This window comes from Ursus maritimus, unplaced genomic scaffold, assembly GCF_017311325.1.
Source record: "Ursus maritimus isolate PB19 unplaced genomic scaffold, ASM1731132v1 scaffold_21, whole genome shotgun sequence".
NCBI lineage: Eukaryota > Metazoa > Chordata > Mammalia > Carnivora > Ursidae > Ursus > Ursus maritimus.
In genome coordinates, this window is record NW_024424564.1 from 8,195,818 (window position 1) to 8,206,891 (window position 11,074).

The 11,074-nt window shown below is 44.4% G+C and overlaps 1 pseudogene; it reads right to left on the reverse strand.

Moving 5' to 3' along the window:
• Nucleotides 1-5,998: 5,998 nt before the first annotated feature.
• On the reverse strand, nt 5,999-6,926 carry LOC103656842 (annotated as a pseudogene).
• Nucleotides 6,927-11,074: the final 4,148 nt, after the last annotated feature.

Below are 11,074 nucleotides of genomic sequence, written 5' to 3' on the forward strand. Positions count from 1 at the left end.
TGTCATGTCAGGAATTCCGACCTATAGAAACTCTGAGACAACAAATGAGTGTTGGTTTAAGCTGAAGTTTGTGGGAATTTGTTACACAGCATAGAAAACTAATACATCCTCTTTCTATTAGACTTTGCTGGACCCAGCGTCAGGAGATAGGAGCCTCAGATTCTATGTGCTGTTCTATCAGCTATTAGCCCAGAGAGCTGGGTCAATTCATTTTTAAAGAGGAGCCAATAAAAAGAGATTCAAAGAGATACATCTACCCCTACGTGTATTGCAGCTTTATTTACAATAGCCAAACTATGGAAGCAGCCCAAGTGTCCATCTATGGACGAATAGAAAAGATGTGGTCTACACACACACACACACACACACACACACACACACATACTTCATATATACACATATATATGAAATATTATTCCACCACACAAAAATAAAATCTTGCCATTTGCAGCAACATGGGTAGAGCTAGAGATTATAATGTTAAGCGAAATAAGTCAGCCAGAGAAAGACAAACACCATATGATCCCACTCATATGTGGAATTTAAGAAACAAAACAAGCCAGCAAAAGAAAAAAAGAGACAGAGAGAAAACAAAAAACAAACTCTTAACTGTAGAGAACAAACTGAGGGTTACCAGAAGGGAGGTGGGGGGATGGAGGAAATAAGGGATGGAGATGAAAGAAAAAGTAAAATAAAGTAAAGAAGAGCCAGTAATACTTGTCTTTCCCACTTGACAGAGTGGCTGTGAAGCTTATCTGAAATGGCGGACCTGAATGTCCTTTGTTGGATATAAAGTGCTATCCACAGGTGATTTTTGAAAGGTGGTATTCAAAGGTGATATTTAACACCCAGTCCCTTGGAAGGGGACAACCAATCTGAAGGGAGGGTGGCCATAAGCAATATGGTCACATGGGTACATGCCGGGAAATAGTCCTCATAGGGCAGGTGGAAGAGGTATTTCTAGCTTTGGATATCAACGTGTGGGAGCTCAGAGCAGTGTCAGGCAGCAAGAGGTCAGGTTCATAAAGGAGGTCCTTCCATTCAGCAACAATCCTGTTCTGTAGGTCTCATAATTTTGCTTTCACATTATTTTCTTTAAAGTCAACAACTCTCATGTCAACAAGTTCCTTCTAAAATTTATGAAAAAGATTCCGCTTTTGGAGAATGAGCATTCCCCACCCTCTCCCGCCTTCTGAGAAACAGTGGTGCGCTTAGCCCTTCCCTGAGTCTGCTGGAGCAAAACGAAATGAAGAGAGTATTTAAAGCTCAAAAGTATACTACTGAATGAGAAATGAGAGGTTGTTTCTTTTATGGTGTCGTTCACATTTATTCAATTTGACTATGTAGATGCAAATTTTGACCTCCAAGTTCTATCTTTTTCCTGTAGATATTTTGCTTTTGTCCCTGCAGGCATTTTTGTCTTATTTCCTAAGTTCAAGCTTCTCAAAGTGTCTCAGTTGCTTTAGTGGCCTAATTGTGCAGTGGCATATTTAAAAGTCATTATTTTCATCATCTATTAAATGTAGCCCAGAACAGCTTAAAAAATTGGGTGAGGCATTTTTGCAAAAGCATTTATGGTGTGGGCTGCCAAGGAATGTGCAGCTGCAGGAGCTTCTTTGTCTAATCTCAGACTTTTACTTGAAAATGTATTAAGGGTGGATACCTGTGAAGAAGAACCAATTTGGTCTCCCAAGAACTGCAAGCATTGGTGAGAGAGATGCACGCTTGGTTTGAACATGCCGAATCTATTGATACACTTACAAAGTAGCCCTTTTATATTGAAATGAGCAACCTTAGCTTGGACTGCACCTGCTGTCTTGCTAGTTTTTAACATCTTTGCAGAGTGTATCCTAAGCCATGGTGTATTGGTAAATGTTTAAGGACAAGATGGGGGAGAAGGGAGGCACCTGATGGGTTACATTTGCCAATTTCCTTGGTGTAAATACTCCCGCCATAGCCAATTTCTCACATCACCGAATGCAGAGTTGGGAAGAAATGTGCAGTGTCACGCTATCCTGTGTTATTTTTACCATACGGAAACAATAAGCAAATAATCTCAAAAGCAGAGATAACAAGATGAACTGAAATAATTAGAAAATGAAGATCTTTGAATCTTTGTTACCTTTTAAAAAATATCTAATTTATTTAATGGTAGTTTTATATCATTTAAATTTTAATTATGGCCATGGTTCACAACCAACTCTGGCATACCACTGAGACTAAGCCAAGAGGTTCAACTATGTAACTAGATGATAAAATTGGGGCCATTCTGTTTCAGTTCTGTTGGAAGTACCAAAGTCCAAGAATAAGGCGAGTCGTTCTAAGTACCCTGTATTAAAATATGAGTTACTAGGCCACCCATGTGGGAGACAACCCAAGTTGGATTGTCCCTCAATGGGGAGAACCCAAGTTGGCCAGCACCACCTCCTTCTAGTTGGGCTGGAAGAGGTGGGGAGAGAATTTCTTTGAAAAAAGATTGTTGGATTGTACTCCAACACACACAACAGGGACTTCAAGGGGATGTCCCAGGGGACTTATAGGCACACCCCTGGAGTCTGGAAACATAAGGACTGGGATCTGACACCCACAAAGAACAGGAAGCCTAAAGGCTATGGCTGTGGCCGCACTACTGTGTCTGATCACTGAGTAAGGAGGACGGTAATAGAACAAACTTCACTTCCAGTGATGGTAGGGAAAGGTGAGTGTTTCTGGAGCTCAGATGTGGACCATGTAAAACGGAGCCAGCCTGGGGTTGCCTTAGAGGGGATCTTACTCAATAAGCAAGTGATGATCTGGAGGGATGATGTGACCCTAACAGAGGAGTAGGTGCCCAGAAGCCCTCCAAGGGGGCAGCGTTAATCAGACAACTGGCGATGTCAAGGTGGTGGCTGTCAGATGTCGCTGGTGAAGGATAACTGAGGAGCCAGCCATAGCCTTGACCGAGAGAAAGAATCAGCTTGGAGCATCTGCCTTCCTAGACCACCAATGTCTTGTCGAAGCTCTTCCTCTCATCTTCGCTATCCCTTGAGCCAACCTTACAAGGGTCAGAAACAGCAGCCAGAGGGAAGAAGGTAAGTGAGGAAAAGGAGGTAAAAACAGCAGTGCCCACGCCCAACTAAAGTCTACATAGAAAGCTTCAAATTGGATTAAAATGATTTTTACAGTGCACTGGACTAGTAGTCATAGGATTAGAGACTGAGTCATTTTAAATGCCAAAATGTAGGACTATTCATTTATTATCCAAGAGCAGTGGAAAAGCTAGACAGTATTTCATCTTGGGGAGGGATGAGGAGGGAAGGGTTCCAGAAATCAAATTCGAAGAGCAGTGGAAGAACAAACCTAGAAGTTTGGTTTCTCTTTATAACTCATTGATGTGCAATCAGTCACTCAAGTAATTACAGACATATTTTTGGAATATTTTCTGAATACATTCAGATCTCCAATATTCCTACCAATTGCTACTTAGAAGAATGAAGTCACATTTGTTAGTATGGAGCCTTTCTGAGGACAAACAACAATTTAAAAAAACCCAAAAAACTTAGAGTAACTTCGGGAATTAAATATTGAAGTACTTCACAAAGTGTTGAGGGCCAAGCTTGTCATTCTCAATTCTAATTGGGAAATCTTAGTCCCCAAAAAAGAATAGGAAAAGGTAAGCTGATTTATAAACGTTAGAGTGGATGTAATTTAACATAGTCTCTCTAAGCGCTAACCCAGTAAGGAGTTAAAAAGGAAACATTAACATACCTAATTATTTTCAGTTACAGAACACTAGACAACCGATTCCTTCTGCATTGCCTAAGTCATTTTTTGTTTGTTTGTTTGGAACTGTACAGAATACGCAGCCATAGAATTCTTGCTAAAAGGAATTTTAACTTTTACTTACTCAATTTCATGAACGTAAATGTAATTATAAAGTGGAGGGGTTATTTCGGGGATTGGGCTGGGAACAAGTGTGAAAGCTCCCAGGTTCTATGAAACAGCCTCATGTCTGTTCCACTCACTAGTAGAAATTATATTTGCAACAATGACTAAGCCCAGAAAATTTTGTCAGTTTACTGGACACAGAGGCCACACACTCTCTTCCCAGGAGGGATGTGTTACCAAGGTAAAGCCTTCAGTCAGACCGTGTTGTCTAAAGAAGGACACGGGTTGGTAGTAACAATCATCTGGTGACAGAAGCAAGAGGGGAAAGGCGAAAAAGTGATAAAACAACACTGTGAGGTCTCTCTCAATTTGCAAATATTGCACTCTTTGATAGATATTCCAACTGAAATGCCCCCAGGGACTAGAAACATTGAGGAAGAAAAAGAAGAAGAAGAAAAGCAGCCAGTTATGAAAACAGACTACAGCACAAATGTTACCTACATAGCTACTGACGGCCTGCTTCTGTGTGAGGGACAATAGGGCACGGGGAGGAGTGTGGTGAAGGGGAGACTAGCCCGCGTCGGTGCCTGATGACTGTGCCACATGAAAAAGTGGATCCAGCAGCCAAAACATCCAAGCTTTGTAATGCCCTGATTTTTTAAATGTTACCGACTTATTTTATTTTATTTTATTTTATTTTTTTAAAGGGGGAAAGAAAGAGAAGAGGGGGGAGAGAGAGAAACTTAAGCAGGCTCCATGCCCAGTGCAAAGCCCGATCACAGGGCTCGATCTCGATCTCACAACCCTGAGATCATGACCTGGGCGGAAATCAAGAGTCAGACACTTAACTGACTGAGCCACCCAGGTGTCCCACTACCACCTAATTTTAAAAGTGGAAAACACTGGAAAAAAACGTCGAAAACACTGTGTTCACCAACGACAACATGGGTGCTCTATGATCTGTAGTATGATCAAAGTATCTTTAGATAATAGTAATAATTCAGTCTTGTTCAGATTCTTTTAGAGGTCTTCACTATGGCCTGGAGCTAAGTGATTCACCCACATTAACCGTTTTAATTCAAACGTACGTGTAGCACCAGGTTAACAACAAAAAGCATCGAACGTAAATTTCGTGGCATTCTGTTTTTGTGTTTTAAGAGCAAAAATTGTTGACATGTAAATAATTCTAAATAACTGTTCTCTGTTCCTATTACATCTTTAACCGTTTAAGAAGGCACCCGGAATGGAGACTAGGTCACATAGGGCAGGGCCTTGTCTACCCTGATAAGGTGAATATGGAGAACTCATGAACATTTATGGAAAGACTTTGGAAATCAGAACTATTTATTAGCTGCCAGAGCCCTGTGCTTTTCATCACCTCCTGCCAAACAATGCATTAGTTGTGGGAAGTATGCAGGGATATGAGAAAGATACAATCTGTAGTTTCTGAGAATCCTTGCAATGCACTGTTGCCATCTTGTCGTCTGAAGCAAAAACTCTAAGGAATCCAGTTCACCCTTTTAGAAAAGACCTATGAAGGCTACTCCACCGAAAGAGCAAAAAATCTTCCTCCAGTGGCAAGCGAAATGTCCCATTCTGTCATGTTCTCTCTAAATTTTACCCATTTACAACTCTCTTTTCAAACAACAACAAAAAGTAATGTCTCTCTGAAAAGGATAACGTATCAATTGCTGAGCACTATAATCTGGTTTCATCTTTCTGGATTTTCTGCCGTAGTCCTTAAAACATTCACATGAAGTTACTGGAGGCAAGTTCAGTTAAGAAAAGAAAAGGTTGAAGAGATGAGGAAGAGAAAGACAAGGACAAAGGGCTAATGTATACATTTTATTATTTTCTGTAAGGTCAACCTTAGATTTCCTATTTTAGGAACTGAAGTCATTATGGGTCAAGAAATTAACAGAGCTATTATAACATCGAAACACACGTACACATCCGTATACACGTACACACACTTCAGGAAAATTGTGTTTTATTTTGCTTTGTTTTTCAGTGTGGACAGGTTTACTCTGGGAGTGGCACCCCATTTCCAGCCGTACCAACAACAGGGAAACATAGGGGCCTCTGGAATGTATGATAGTAGAAAGATCAGTCCTGGGAGCATGAGGACAAATCATTCCTCTTCATCATCCTCAGCCATGCCCAGGGACCATGTGCCTGGGGCGCGAGCAGGGTTATCCCCTGGAGAGAGACAAGGCTACCGAGCCAGGCTAGCCCACCATGGCTGTCAGTGCCACCAGCATGGGTAGGATCTGGTTTCTGCGCTGGTATGGTTCCCCCTCAGTCTCTGGGCCCACTGGTGTGTGGCGTGGAGATGGCACTTCAGCCCCGTCTCGGGGGAAGCAGAGGCTGAGGACGTGTGTGCAGTAGGCACAGAGGTTGTGCGACCCTCGGAGGTGCACCTGCAGCTTCCCATTGGGCAGCAGGGCCAAGTAGCCAAAGACAAAGGTGTCCAGGGAGGCTGGGGCATCTCCAAAAAAGAATTTCTGAGAGCCTAGCTGCTGAGACAGGGGGTCCGGCATTCCTGAACCTCTTGGTACAGCTCCTTCTCCAGTTCTTCCTTGTTCTCAGGCCTGTGCTCCCGACACAGCAGCGGAATCCGGCCAGAAGGGAGAAGATGAGGGGAGACGGCAGAGCCGCTGCATACTACTTCCGGGTCACGTCCACCTAGTTCTTGGTGTCTACCCAAAAGTGTGTATCAGCACCCAGAGCAGCTTCTCCTCCAGCAGAGATGTGAAGGCCAAGGTGTCTGCCCCTTCTGCCCGTTGTCAGGCTGACAGATCATAATCGGCGTTGTACTTCTCTTTTAGAAGGTGGGTGATGGTCTTGTGTGGTACCGAGATGATCTCTACAGGACTGGGCCAAAGGACAGGCAGAGTTGCTGAAGGGTTCTGCCAGGGGTTGGTGATCTTGTGCATCTTGAGTGGGCCACCAGTAAATCTGACATAGGTCAGCACCGCCAGGCTGTCCAGGTCCACTGAAGGTAGCCCCGCCCCCAACCAGGAGAACAGCTCCATGGGCGCCGCCATCTTGCTTGCCCTCTGTCCCAGACGAAAATAGTTTTGTTTTGTTTTGTTTTTTAATGAAAAGCCCCCTTTTTCCCCTTCGCAAACAGTATAAGCAGTCTTTAGTTGAATGTGTTTTTAAGAGTACCGGAGATAACATATATAGACAAAATCCCGTCTTAAAATTGTTTGTGGGTTTTTCAAATAGTTTCATCATAACAGAATTGGATTATAACGGCTATAATGAAATCACCACTAGAAATTGTTTTTTCAGTTTGGAGGCCTTGAAGGTGAAATAAACTTCCTAAAGAGAAGCATAGTGATCTCAATAGGAAATAGAGAGTCCAAACATTCTTTCCCTCCCTAACTTCTGTCATTTCTCTGGGATGCAATATTGTTTTTGACTTACTATATTGGCTGGGGGGGGGCAGTTTCAGAGATTTCTAGTTGGCTATTCCTGGCCTCTTGGATAACTCTGACCTCTTTAGGCTCAGAGACCAATGGAGGGGTCAGCCAGCTACAAAGTATATCTATTTCAGTTACACATTTGGGAACCAGGGAAATGACCACAGGGTTTGTCCAGGGTCCCAGTGGACACACTGGGAGCCAGACACAGACCAGAATTCATTTATTATTTAGCTCCCATGTGATCACAGGAGTATAGGGAGCCCAGGCAATGCTTTGAGTCTCTGGGTGGCATTGTCCCTTTTCTCTAGTAAATGGCCACACGTTTCTTTACGGATGGACAGAGAAATCATGACTGTGTTCACTTGCGTGAAATTATAGGATCCTTCTTCCTGGAGACCTAGCCTCTTCTTTAGCCACTAGGTTACAGGTCCAAAACTTGGTTCAGGTTCAGAAACATTTTACTGAGATGAGTGGCTTTAGCCTTCTGGTTATCCATCCTTAATCGCTTTGATTTAATGGGTTAAGTAATACCTCCTCCCCCCCCCCCCGGTTGCCCGTCTATTTTGCTCTTCGGGATGCTAATAACAATGTCCATATTGCTCTGAGCATAGACCCCCTCTGTCTGCCTTTATGACTTTGCCTCTCATTACCATAATTATGTCTCCCTTGAGCAGGGGGTCCTATCACTGCTACCAGGGATGGCCTCTCCTACCGGGAGCCATGGCTTACAGAGGACAGTTACCACTGAACGTAAAGGTGCCGCTCTCACCAGCATATCCCTGTTGCTTGGCAAGTGATGCTCCTCCCTTGTTTCAGCAGAAGGACCTCTGGTGGTTTTCTGGCCTTATGTAACACGTCCGCTGCCACATGCCCATTTCTCTCAGCTTGAAAACCTCTCACTGCCTGTCATAGCAACTCTGGCAGGATTACCTCACTGAGTGTGCTCAATTCTTTTTCTAGGAGGCATCTTAGTAGTGTGTTTGTGCTATCTCCCAGGGTCCTTTCCCCGGGGTACTTAAATCCTATATCTGGATAGAACAACTAACCGTTGTCCCCCGCCTTGCATTCCACGACATTTCATGAAGCATTCACCTAATCCAGACCAGTGTACCTTCATCCGCTCCTGCCCATTCATCAGCTCTTCAGGGTGCAGACCCCTCCTCTTATCAGGCCCAGTATGTCCTTGGCTGGGTTATACCGTGACTGAATCTGAGCTGTTGACCTCATAGCAAGCAAGGGAAAATGCTAGCCCTTAACAGGAAGAGTGGGCCCCTGGAGCAGGCTCAGTGGGTTCAGGGGAATCTGGGAATTCATGACTCTCATACACATCAATCCAGATGTCCTGTCCATGTGCCAGGGTCGGTCTCCCCCCCAACCCAGGGCCCTGAAATTGGCATAACAGACCTGCCTCGTTCGGGAGCTTAACCTTTTGAGCTCTGCTACTGTTATGATTAACTCCTGGTCTGTCCTTCAGCTTTCTCTGCCCTCCCTCTAGGAGGTGAGAGGCTCTTTATACTACCAAGGGGGCTGTCTCTGGCTTTCACTCTTAGGTTTTAAATGGCAGTCTCTCTTAGTTCTTTGTCATAACTGTTTTTATCCCAGAGTGTCAGTCGAGTGTGGGTATAGCCAACCAATCCCACCATCCTCATACTTACTGTTTCCCACACATTTCTTAAACTCCTACTACACTGCACTAGTCAGTGATTTCCATTCCACTGGTCACTGTGATACCATCCCAGTTCACCACTGGCAAAGGTGGTGAACACAATTGCACTACGACCTTGTACCAGAGGTTACCTGGGCACCGCCTACCCCAGCGATGGAATTCAAATTGCCAGCCAAGAACTCCAAAACCCATCCCAGCATCTGCTTTCTCAAGCATTCCTGGTACTGATTGGCACTGGTTGGCTTCCCCAGAAGGCAGACTCTGAGATGGGGTTAAAGTTCAAGAGTTTTATTATGGAGTCTCTTGGGATCACTTCCTGCGGAAGAAGAGAGATGATGGCAGGATTGGGCCGAGGGAGAAGTCAAGCTGTGACTCAGCCTTACCCGGGCCTGCCACGGGCTGTGCAGGGACCTCCAAAGCCGGGGTGGCCCTTTGTGCTGTCCTGAGTTGGGCTGAGAGACAGGCCTTTATATCCCAACACTGCCCAGTCACTGGATACCGGCGTCCCAGGAAAGGGTCAGGGCCTTCAGTAAGCCAGCTCTCTTCAGCGGATGCAATCCCCACAGGGGGCTGACCGCTGAGGGCTTTCTGCTGGCAGCACTCCCGGCAGCTGGGAGAGGAAGTCTTTCATCCCTGGAAGGGGTTCTGGGTGGTGCATCGCAGTGTCTACCACACCCCATATTCCAGGCTATCTTAGACAGATATTCTTGGCTCTGTGAATCACTCTTTGCAAAGGTGAATATTAATATTAAACATTTTCAGATGTGAGCTAGATAGCACTGTAGTTCTGAATTTTACTTCCCAGGTAATTGCCATTAGCTCTTCGGCTTCATCTCCCAGATCCCTGTACCATGCATGGTGTTGTCAGCTCATGCTGGCGTTCTCCAAACCCATAATTCGGGAACAGGACAGTGTCTCTGGGGACCCTGGGTCCCGAGGCCATGATTTCCTTTCTCCCTTTTCCATCCAGTTGACCCTTTGAGGCCTATCTCTGGTGTCACTTCTGCTGTGATGTTTTCCTCTAGTCCCCTAGTTCAGGGCTGTCTGCAGTCTTCTTTCCTATAAGTCTCTGGTAGCATAACACTTAGGAAAGCATATTCATAGTGCTAAGAGCTAAACTTGGGAACCAGACTCCCCTTGATTTAAGTCCTAGCTCTCATGTTTTGTAGCTGTATAACCTTGAATACGTGATGCAGCCTCACCCTGCCTCAGTTTTCTCATCTGTAAAAGAGGGATCCACCTCACCGGGTTATTGTGGAGACGAAATGAGTTAATGTGTACAAAGCACTTAGAATTGTGCAAGCATAATATATGCTCTATGTCTTTGCTCTTATTTCACTGTAATTATTCTATATTGTCTCTCATTTATTGGCTCCGCAGGGACAAGGACCATTTCTTATCTGCCCTTAAATAGCCAACTGTTGGTTAGCACAGTGTCTGGCACAGAAGATAGAGATAAACATTCATTGACTAAAGTTGACTATCTAAGGCCTAGAAATCTGTTACCTAGCGCAAGGATAATAATAAATTGCCATCACTAAAAGCTAACAATACTATGTATCTCTTATAGAAGTATTTTTGTGTGTATGATGGCAGCGTTAAACCTCCAGTGTATCCTGAAGTGTCTCCAGTGGAACACCAGTTCTGCAAAATAATCCACATAAATGAGTTCAGTGGTCAACTAAGCTGGAGAAATGGTACCTACACTATTGGATTCACTTTAGGGTATTAAAAGCTCGGAGAAGTTCTACAGCGATATGTGGCAGTTTTAATATAGTCACAAACCCTTTGATACTTCTCCCTTCAAGTATTGGGGTTTATTCCCCCTCCCTTTACATACAGGCTTAACTTAGTGACTGGATTCTAATGGATAGATTAAGGCAGGCATACCAGTGTGTGCCTTCCTACTCTGAAGACTGGTTCATAAAAGGACATGCAGCCTCCTCCTCACTCTCTCTCTTGGATCACTCGCTCTGGGAAAAGCCAGTTGCTATGTGTCAAAGAAGCCCAAGTAGCAAAGAACTAAGGCCTCCCTCCAACAGCCTTCTTGGAAGTGGATCCTCCAGCCCCTGTCAAGCCTTCAGATGACTGCAACCCTACATGGCATCTT